The sequence below is a fragment of the Monodelphis domestica genome, chromosome 2, assembly GCF_027887165.1.
Source record: "Monodelphis domestica isolate mMonDom1 chromosome 2, mMonDom1.pri, whole genome shotgun sequence".
Classification (NCBI taxonomy): domain Eukaryota; kingdom Metazoa; phylum Chordata; class Mammalia; order Didelphimorphia; family Didelphidae; genus Monodelphis; species Monodelphis domestica.
Window position 1 is genome coordinate 287,232,434 of NC_077228.1, and position 9,045 is coordinate 287,241,478.

Sequence of the window (9,045 nt, forward strand, 5' to 3'; positions counted from 1 at the left end):
GACTGGGCTGCTTTTCTTGGCACTGTGTCCTCTTAAGGGCATGGAAGGTAATTAGTATTTTTTCCTTCCTTCCTTCCTTCCTTCCTTCCTTCCTTCCTTCCTTCCTTCCTTCCTTCCTTCCTTCCTTCCTTCCTTCCTTCCTTCCTTCCTTCCTTCCTTCCTTCCTCCCTTCCCTCCTCCCTTCCCTCTCTATCCTTCCCTCTCTCTCCTTCCCTCCTCCCTTGTCTTTCTTTCTTTCTTTCTTTCTTTCTTCCTTTCTTCCTTTCTTCCTTCCTTCCTTCCTTCCTTCCTTCCTTCCTTCCTTCCTTCCTTCCTTCCTTCCTTCCTTCCTTCCTTCCTTCCTTCCTTCCTTCCTTCCTTCCTTCCTTCCTTCCTTCCTTCCTCTTTCTCCTTATCCTTTCTCTTAGAATCAATAATAAGTATTTTTACTAAGGCAGAAGAATGGTAAGGGCTTGGTAATGGGAGTTAAATGATTTGCTTGGGATCACACAGGTAGTAACTGTCTAAGGCCAGATTTGAATCCAAGACCTCCTTTCTCTAGGCCTGGCTCTCTTATCTATTGAGCCACCTAGCTGCCCCAAGATATTTACTTTCATCCCTGACCTCTCCCTGGTAGAAAGGCATAGCCCTACAACATCATGACATAAGCCAAGTGCCTGACTAGCAATGCTCCTTTCCTCCCCACCTCTTGTACTTTGAGGAGCTCCTAGACTGAAATTGCCAAGTCCTGGCTTTGAAGGGACATTTGATATCATTTAGGTAAGAATCTTCTCTATAGCATCTCTGGTCATTCAGGCCCTAATGAAACACCTCTGATAATGGAGAATCCTCATCCTTTTGCTGGACTTGTTAGATTCTAGGCTTGAGCTGAAGTTGTTGTTGTTAAGTCGTTTTGGTTATATCAAACTCTTCATGTTTTCTTGGAACAGATACTGGAGCAGTTTGCTATTTCCTTCTCTAGCTCACAAATGAGGAGACTAAGGCAAGCAGGGAGAAATGACTTGCCCAGGGTCACACAGCTAGGAAGTACCTGGGAGGTAGATACTATTATCTTTGTTTTTATAGATGAGGAAACCTAGGCAAGGAGATTAAGTGCCTATCCCAGAGTCATACAATGAGTGTCTGAGACCACATTTCAAATCATGAAGTTGAGTCTTTTCTAACTCCAAGCCCACTGGGTCACCTAGCTGCCCCAGTTCTGAGTAGAAATATCCCCTCCCTAAAACGTCTACCCATTGGCTAGCTTCCTTACCATTAGGATCTTCCTGGTCAATTTGGTGGCCACTGCCTTTCCTCTAAGGGATCTTAGGGGAAGATAGTTTCTTCCTGTCCTTGGGGAGTTGCCAGTCTTACAGAACATCCCTCTTTCTGCCTTGGGAAGCTTCCAGTTGAATGGGAGAGAAATAGCTACCACTTGAAGGGAACTCCTAGTCTAAGCAATATCCCGATTCCATATTGAAAATCTGTAAGTGCATTTACCAGTTCATTTTGTTTTTTAAAATCCTCACTTTCCATCTTTAGAGCCAATGCCATGTATTGATTCCAAGACAGAAGAGTGGCAAGGGCTAGGCAGTGGGGGTTAAGTGACTTTCCCAGGGTCACACAGCTAGGAAGTGTCAGATTTGAGAGCAAATTTGAACCCAGGTCCTCCTGACTCCAGACCTGGCTCTCAATCCACTGAGCCACCTAACTGCCCTTTTATTCTATTTTCTATCTCTCAAATGCTTGCTATAATCCTGTGGTTGGTCTTGTGTGTTTGTTTTCTTAGTCTTCTCTAAATCCTGAGGACTGGAAAAGACCTTAGCTTGGGGCTGAGGAGACTTGGATGGAAATCTCACGTCTCCTTCTTGCTGGCTGTGTAACTTTGGACAAGGAACCTAATGTTTTTGGACCTCAGTTTCCTCATCCATAAAATGGAGGAGCTGGACTCAATTGCCTCTGAGTCCCTTCCAGGTCCAGATCTGTTATCATGCTGGGGCATTTGGAGACACCTGGGTCTTCGCCAGAATTAGCTTCCCCCATTACTAATTCTCACAGGATCATAAATTTAGAGCCAGAAGGAATCTTAGAGGTCAAGTCTCATCTCTTCATTTTGCCTCAAAGAAACGGAGTCCCTGTTAGATTTTAAGTGACTTGCTGTAGTAGTCAATATCATAATAAATAGTAAAATTATAGTAAAAAAGTAAAAATGCTGATAGTAAATATCAGAGATGGAACTCCAATTCCCTTCTGTGATCTCTGACCTCCCATTCACAAGCTCCTCCATCAGCTACATCCCAGGGGCCTCCTAAGACCAAAGGGAAGAGAGACAAAGATTCTGTTTGTACCTCACCCTGTCTAAATATGTCCCACCTCTCTCCTGCTTTCCCTCTCAAGCCCTCTCCCCTTTCCTACCTTACCTCTCCACCCTGGGAAATCCACTCAGCCCTTTGCCTGCTGCTTGCATCAACATTCCGGTTATTCATTTAACATGAGTGTTTGTCCTAGGTCTGGGGAGGTTGTCTGTGAGTCTATCCTTCCTTGGCTCAGGCCTCCCCTTGGAGCCAGGGAACACACGTACTGTGAGTGGGGGCCTTGGGGTGGAAACCAGGGAAAATGCAATCTCGTCAGCGTCTTCTTTGCTATGTATGTACCCTGCCCTCCTCTGGACTCTTGGCTCAGCTCTGTTGGAATCAGAGGAGGAAGGGGTCAGGGAAAGAGAGGAGAAAGTGAGGGAGCTCAGGTGTGTTGGTAAAGACCTTCCTGCCCCAACTACCATTATTGGCCATGTGTGGCATGGGCTGAAATGTTCAGGGAAGAATTTCAGGGATTCTTATTTCTCTGGGTTGGGCCTCAGGGGGGTCCTGTCTAGAGGCCCTGAGATGGATGGAATGACTGACCAAAGCCATTCCTTGCTCTAAAGTTTAAAAGAACAAAACAAAACAACAAACCCTGGAAGTAAGGGGGCTGGGGAGCGTGGATGTGGTGTGGATTTAGGGCAGGCGAGAGAACACAGCATGGAGTTGGGGACAGTTCTATTTCCCCATCTATACAGATTGTAACTTCCCTCTGCCTCATACTGGTCTTGGCTGGACACACTCCCAAGAGGCCATGCTGCCAAACAGAATGTCCATGGGCTCAGGCTGCTGAATCATAGGATTATAGGATTTCAAGCTGGAAGGGTTTTTAGAGAACATTTTAGCCAACTCCTTCATTTTAGAAGAGAGGAGACTGAATTTCAAGGATGGGAAATGATTTTTCCAAGGTCACACAGCTAGGAAGTATTAGAGCCCCATTTCTGTCAATAAACCTCTAAAAGATTGACAGGTTGACCCCAAGTTACCTCCTGGGAAACTGACCTTTAGGGTGCTTCCAATTCAGTACTGAAAAAGCCTAGGAGAGGATGAGGAATAACACTACCAAGATTTGGAGAGGACTTGATAATAATAATAATAATTATTATTATTATTATTGTTGTTGTTATTATTTTTGGTCATTTCACTCACGTCTGAGGCTTTGTGACCTTATTTGGGGTTTTCATGGCCAAGATACTGGGGTGACTTGACATTTCCTCCTCCAGTTCATTTTACAGAGGAGGAAATGGAGGCAAACAAGGTTAAGTATCCTTTCCAGGGTCACACAGTTAGTAAATATCTGAGGCCAGATTTGAATCTAGCCTGGCATTCTATCCACTTTACCACCCAGCTGTCATAATAATGATAATGATAAAAATCAACAGTAATAGATGACTTTAAGCTTTATAAAGCACTTTACACACATTATCTCATTACGTACAGCAACCCTGGGAAATAGATACTCTAGGTGCCATTATTTCTATTTCCCAATAAAGAAAGCTTTGTCTTTTTTGGTAAATCAGGCCAGAACTTGGGCTAATCTTCTTGTAGGCGGTCATCTTCCATGAGGAGTAGTGTCATAAGTATGGACTGAGGGACCCAGCAGTTCTTTTTTTTTTGTTTGTTTTTGTTTTTGTTTTTAAACCCTTACCTTCCATCTTGGAATCAATACTGTGTATTGGTTCCAAGGCAGAAGAGTGGTTAGGGCTAGGCAATGGGGGTTAAGTGACTTGCCCAGGGTCATCCAGCTAGGAAATGTCTGAGACCAGATTTGAACCCAGGATCTCCCATCTCTAGGACCAGCTCTCAATCCACTGAGCTACCCAGCTGCCCCCATCCAGGTGTTCTTAACCTCTTGATCTCATGAACTCAAAGTTGCCTCTAAAGATGGAAATGTCTATCTCAGGGTCATTGTTTGGTCACATATATTCACCATCTGAAATATGAATCAGAGGAGGCAGCATGAGATCTTGACTCAGGGTCCTCTATATGTGTGTATACTTGAAGGGTCTGCCATAGTTACAAGGGTTAGAAGCCTGGGCATTCCACAGCTCATATTCCAAAGGGAGGAAGAAGAGAGTGACGGGATGGTGTGTGTGTGTGTGTGTGTGTGTGTGTGTGTGTGTGTGTGATTTTTTCTCTCTTTTTGAATGGAGAGAGAGTGGTCAGCTCTTCTTGGCTCAGTGGGCCTCGTCCTGGACACTCCCTACTATCATGGGGACTAAGGAACTAATAAGAAGATTGTTTTATCAACCCAAAATGTGACTATCAGCAGGAAGGGTCAAGGAAGCTCAGCTCACTCTGAATGTTCCGATGGGCTCTTTTAGCCAGAGCAGATCAGGAGAGCCCTGATTTCCCTCACTACAAATTAGGACAACAAATATTGTGTATTTACAAAACCATGTACAGTATCATGTCTCTCACAAGATATTTCTTTTTCCTCTCAGCCCTCTACCATTGGTGCTTTCTTCCCGAAGAAGGAACAGACCACAGGCTTCACTCAGGAAATGGGAGGAAATTTGGTTTATTTGTGAGCGTTTGTCACTTCATTCATCCTCCTAGAAGAACTTCCTTTGCTAGGAATCTCCAAGGCAATAAGAATTCCCACTATTTTTCCTCCATCCCACAGCCTTCCTTAAGCACCTAACCACTCATGGGCTTGAGTCAAGAGCTGTTTAAAAGGATAAAGACAGGGCAGCTAGATGGCTCAGTGGGATAGAGAGCCAGGACCAGAGAAGGGAGGTCCTGGGTTCGGATATGTCCTCAGACATTTACTATTTGGGTGAACCTGGGCAAGTTACCTAACTTTATTTGCCTCAGTTTCCTCATCTATAAAATGACTTGGAGAAAGAAATGGAAAATTGCTTCTGTATCTTTGCCAAGAAAACCCCAAATGGGGTTACAAAGAGTCAGGCACAACTGAAAAACAACTGAACTAAGTCATTAGGTTTATTTAAGTTTTTTTTTTGTCTTGGCAATTCCAAATGTTTCCTACCCCTCCATTCCCACAGTCTCATTAGTCATACTTCCAGTGTATCTCCACAGTACTAATTTCCTGTCAGAATCCCCTAATACCCGCTCAGAACATTTGAGTAACTATTAACTCCTGCGTCATACCTGTTAGATGTTTTCCCATATGACCTTAGACTAATCGATTGTTCTTTTTTGGCCTCAATTTCCTTCTCTGTAAAATGCAGAGGTTAGATTAGATTAACTCTAAAACTTCTTGGTACAGTGGATAGAGTGCTGAGCCCAGAGACTAATCTTAGAAGACTAATCTTCTTGATTCAAATCTAGCCTTAGACACCCTGTTTGCCTCAGTTTCTGCATCTGTAAAATGAGCTAGAAAAGGAAAAGACAAACTACTCCACCATCTTTGCCGAGAAAACCCCAAATGGGATCACAAAGAGTAAGACTCAATTAAAAAACGACTAATCCCTGGCATTCTTTGGGAGAATAGAAGCTGGCATTTATAGATCACTTTCAGGCTTTCAAAGCTGATTAAGTACATTATCCCATTTGAATAAGCTTTGGACTCATCCTTTGCAGACCTGGGTTATAATCTTGTCTGCTGCTGTGTGACTGGGAAGGAGGAAGAAGAGAGGGAGAGTAGGTTCGCTCTTGAAAGTCTCCCTTGCCCACATTTCCTCGGTCTCGTTTGAATCCTAGCTGTGTGACTTTGAGCAAATCATCTAACTTCCTTGGGCCCCAGTTTCCTCATCTTCAAGATAAAGGAGTTGGACTGGAGGGTCTCCAAGGTCTCATGTCATTTACAATTGCCAGGTCAAATTTAATAGCCCAGGAAACTGCTTAGACATTTTATTCTTAACTCGTTAACCAAATATGGTACTTTATACACATCATTAATGGAACTTTTTTTGTTTGGTAGTTTCCAAGTTAATGGATGTGCTTTTCTTTTTATTTATTTTTTACTAAACTCAGTTTAGCATGTTAAAGAAGAGAACATGCATTCGCATTTACATCCTGCTTTCCAGATATAAAACATAAAATGTTTTACATATATATATATGAATGCTTACCTGCCATCTTAGGATGAATACTGTGAATTGGCAGAAGAATGATAAGAGCTAGGCAATGGGGGCTAAGTCAGTTGCTCAAGGTCAATGTCTGAGGTCACATTTGAACCCAGGACCTTACATTTCCAGGCCTGGCTCTCTCTCTGCTGAGCCACTTGGGTGACTCTGCTTTATATACATTTGACCATGACTCTGTGATATAGGTATTGGAGGTATAATTATCCTCATTTTCCAGAGGAGGAAACTGAGGCTCAGAGAAACTAAGCAATTTATCCCAAATCACTCATCTAGTTAAGTGGTATTCCTGGGACCTGAATCCATCTGAGAATCTCTGGGGTTATGCCATCAATTACCATTGATACCATTACTTACATCTTCTCCCTCAGCCTCAGTTAGGGTTATAGCAGATTATCAGAGAGGGTTAGGTCTAGATTACCTCTAAAATCCCATCCAACTCAAAATCCTGTGGTCCAGGGCTAATCCATGTATTTTATAATCTGTGGGTTAAAGGGAAAATCCAACTTGCAAAGAGCCCACTTTGCTGGGACCTGCCAGAAACCTCCAACCCTCAAAAAGCAGTGTTGCTCCATCACCTCCCCAGGTCTCCAAGCCTCTCTCCAGTGCTCACAGACCACATCCCCATCTCGGTCCAGATGGCTGAGAGCCCGGATGGGGCTGCCCAGCGATGGGCTCCACCTTGAATGGATACTGGCGATAGGGGAACCTCGCGAGGCATTCCAGTGAAGGGCCTTTGAGAGGCATTCTCCACTCTCTGGGGGTCAATATTTGTTCAGCTCTTGGGGGGCAATCTCCAGAAATCACTGCCACCAGGCTCTTCGCATTCCTGCTGGCTCTCTCCCCCCAGGACCTGAGGCACGCTCTTCATTCCATGCACTCAGGGAGCCGCACCTTTCATGCACCAGGCTCTCAACCTCTGGCTCTGCCATGCCTGCCTCTGGAGTCTGGGTCCAGAGATGCTCTGGTGGAAGAAATGGGGGGAAATGGGAGGAAACAGTCCAGACAGGAAAGAGATAACTGGCTTAGTTTTCTCCTCTGTCTCATTTGACCTTCACCTGGTGGCTCCTTTTTGTCTCTCTCTATTACTGGTTGCTGCCAGTCCATGCCTGGCCTCCAGGGCTTTCCAGTTCCATAATAGGGATGAGTGAATGAGTTAAACAGACACACACACACACACACACACACACACACACACACACACACACACACAAATAACAAAAAAACCCCAACCTTTTATTGCATTCTAGGTGCTTTGTGCAAAGTACTAGAAAGAGAAACTCAAAATGGATGGGAGGCAGCTAGGTGGCTCAGTGGGTTGAAAGCCAGGTCTAGAGGTGGGAGGTCCTGGGTTCAAAGTTGACCTCAATTATTGCCTAGCTGTGTGACCCTGGGCAAGTCACTTAACCCCCATTACCTAACCCTTAACGCCATCCTACCTTGGAACCAATGCACAGTATTGATTCTAAGATGGAAGATAAGGGTTTTTTTTTTTTTTTTTAAAGTGAGTTAGGCCTTGCCTCTAAGAAACTTACATTCTTGTGAATAATTTAGCTATTCTCAGTAATATAATAATCCAAAACAATCCCAAAGGACTCACGATAAAAATATTCCATCTACTTCCAGAGAAAGAACTGATGGAGTCTGAATGCAGACAAAAGCAAACTTTTGTCACTTTTTTTCTTAGTATGTTTATTTTTTTGTTTTAGTTTCCTTCCACAAAAGGATTAATATAGAAAAATGTTTTACATGATTGTACATGTAAAATCTATATCAGATTGCTTATTATCCCACTGGAGAATTGGAGGGAGGGAGAGAACTGGACATTCAAGATTCCTTTTAAAATGTAGGAAGCTGCTTTTATGTTTAATCGGGGGAAAATAGAATAAAAAAATAAGCTTACATTCTATTAGAGAGAGACAGCACATAAAGGAGGGTAGTGGTTGGAGGAAGGGTGGTAGACAATAGAATAATTGGACTTTAGGATTTTGTACTAGAAGGGATCTTGGGTCCCCTTTAATTCTAAGCCCCAATTTTACAGAGAAGAAAACAGGACCCCAAAGAAAGGCAATGACTCACTCAAGGTCAAATGGGGAGGCATGCTCTGAAATCAGGAAGATCTGAATTCAAATCTGACCTCCAATTCTTTGTGATTGTGTGGCTCTTGGTGAATGTGGACCATTGGGGCGTTGAAATTTAGAGGAAATTGAAAACTTCCTCTCACTGGAGCCCACAGCCCAAAGAAGTTTCTCTCATTCTGGCTCTGACCACAGCCTCCCAAGCATCGGCTTTATGGAGTTCTGGGGCCTTGGAACTGTGTTTGTCACAGGTTCCAGGAATGCTAGTCATGGCTGTAGGCCAAGATTCCAGCTCAGGTCTCCGAAATCTGGGGCTCTCAATCATTCTCCCACTGAACGCCCCTAGATTCTTCTGGCTGAAGTGTGACTGTCTCCCTGTTTCCCCTACCCACAACCTCTCCATTCCCTTCCATGTATCCAGAGACAGAGGTTGGATTTTTCAAAAGGGGTTTAATAGCACTTGAGGGAAATACTTCAGCATCTCAAGGATCTATGATTTCATCTCAAACTTTCCATACTTTAGTAGGTTTTCATGAATTGCTGTGATAAAAAAAGTCATATCCTGTGGTCCAAGTCTCTAGA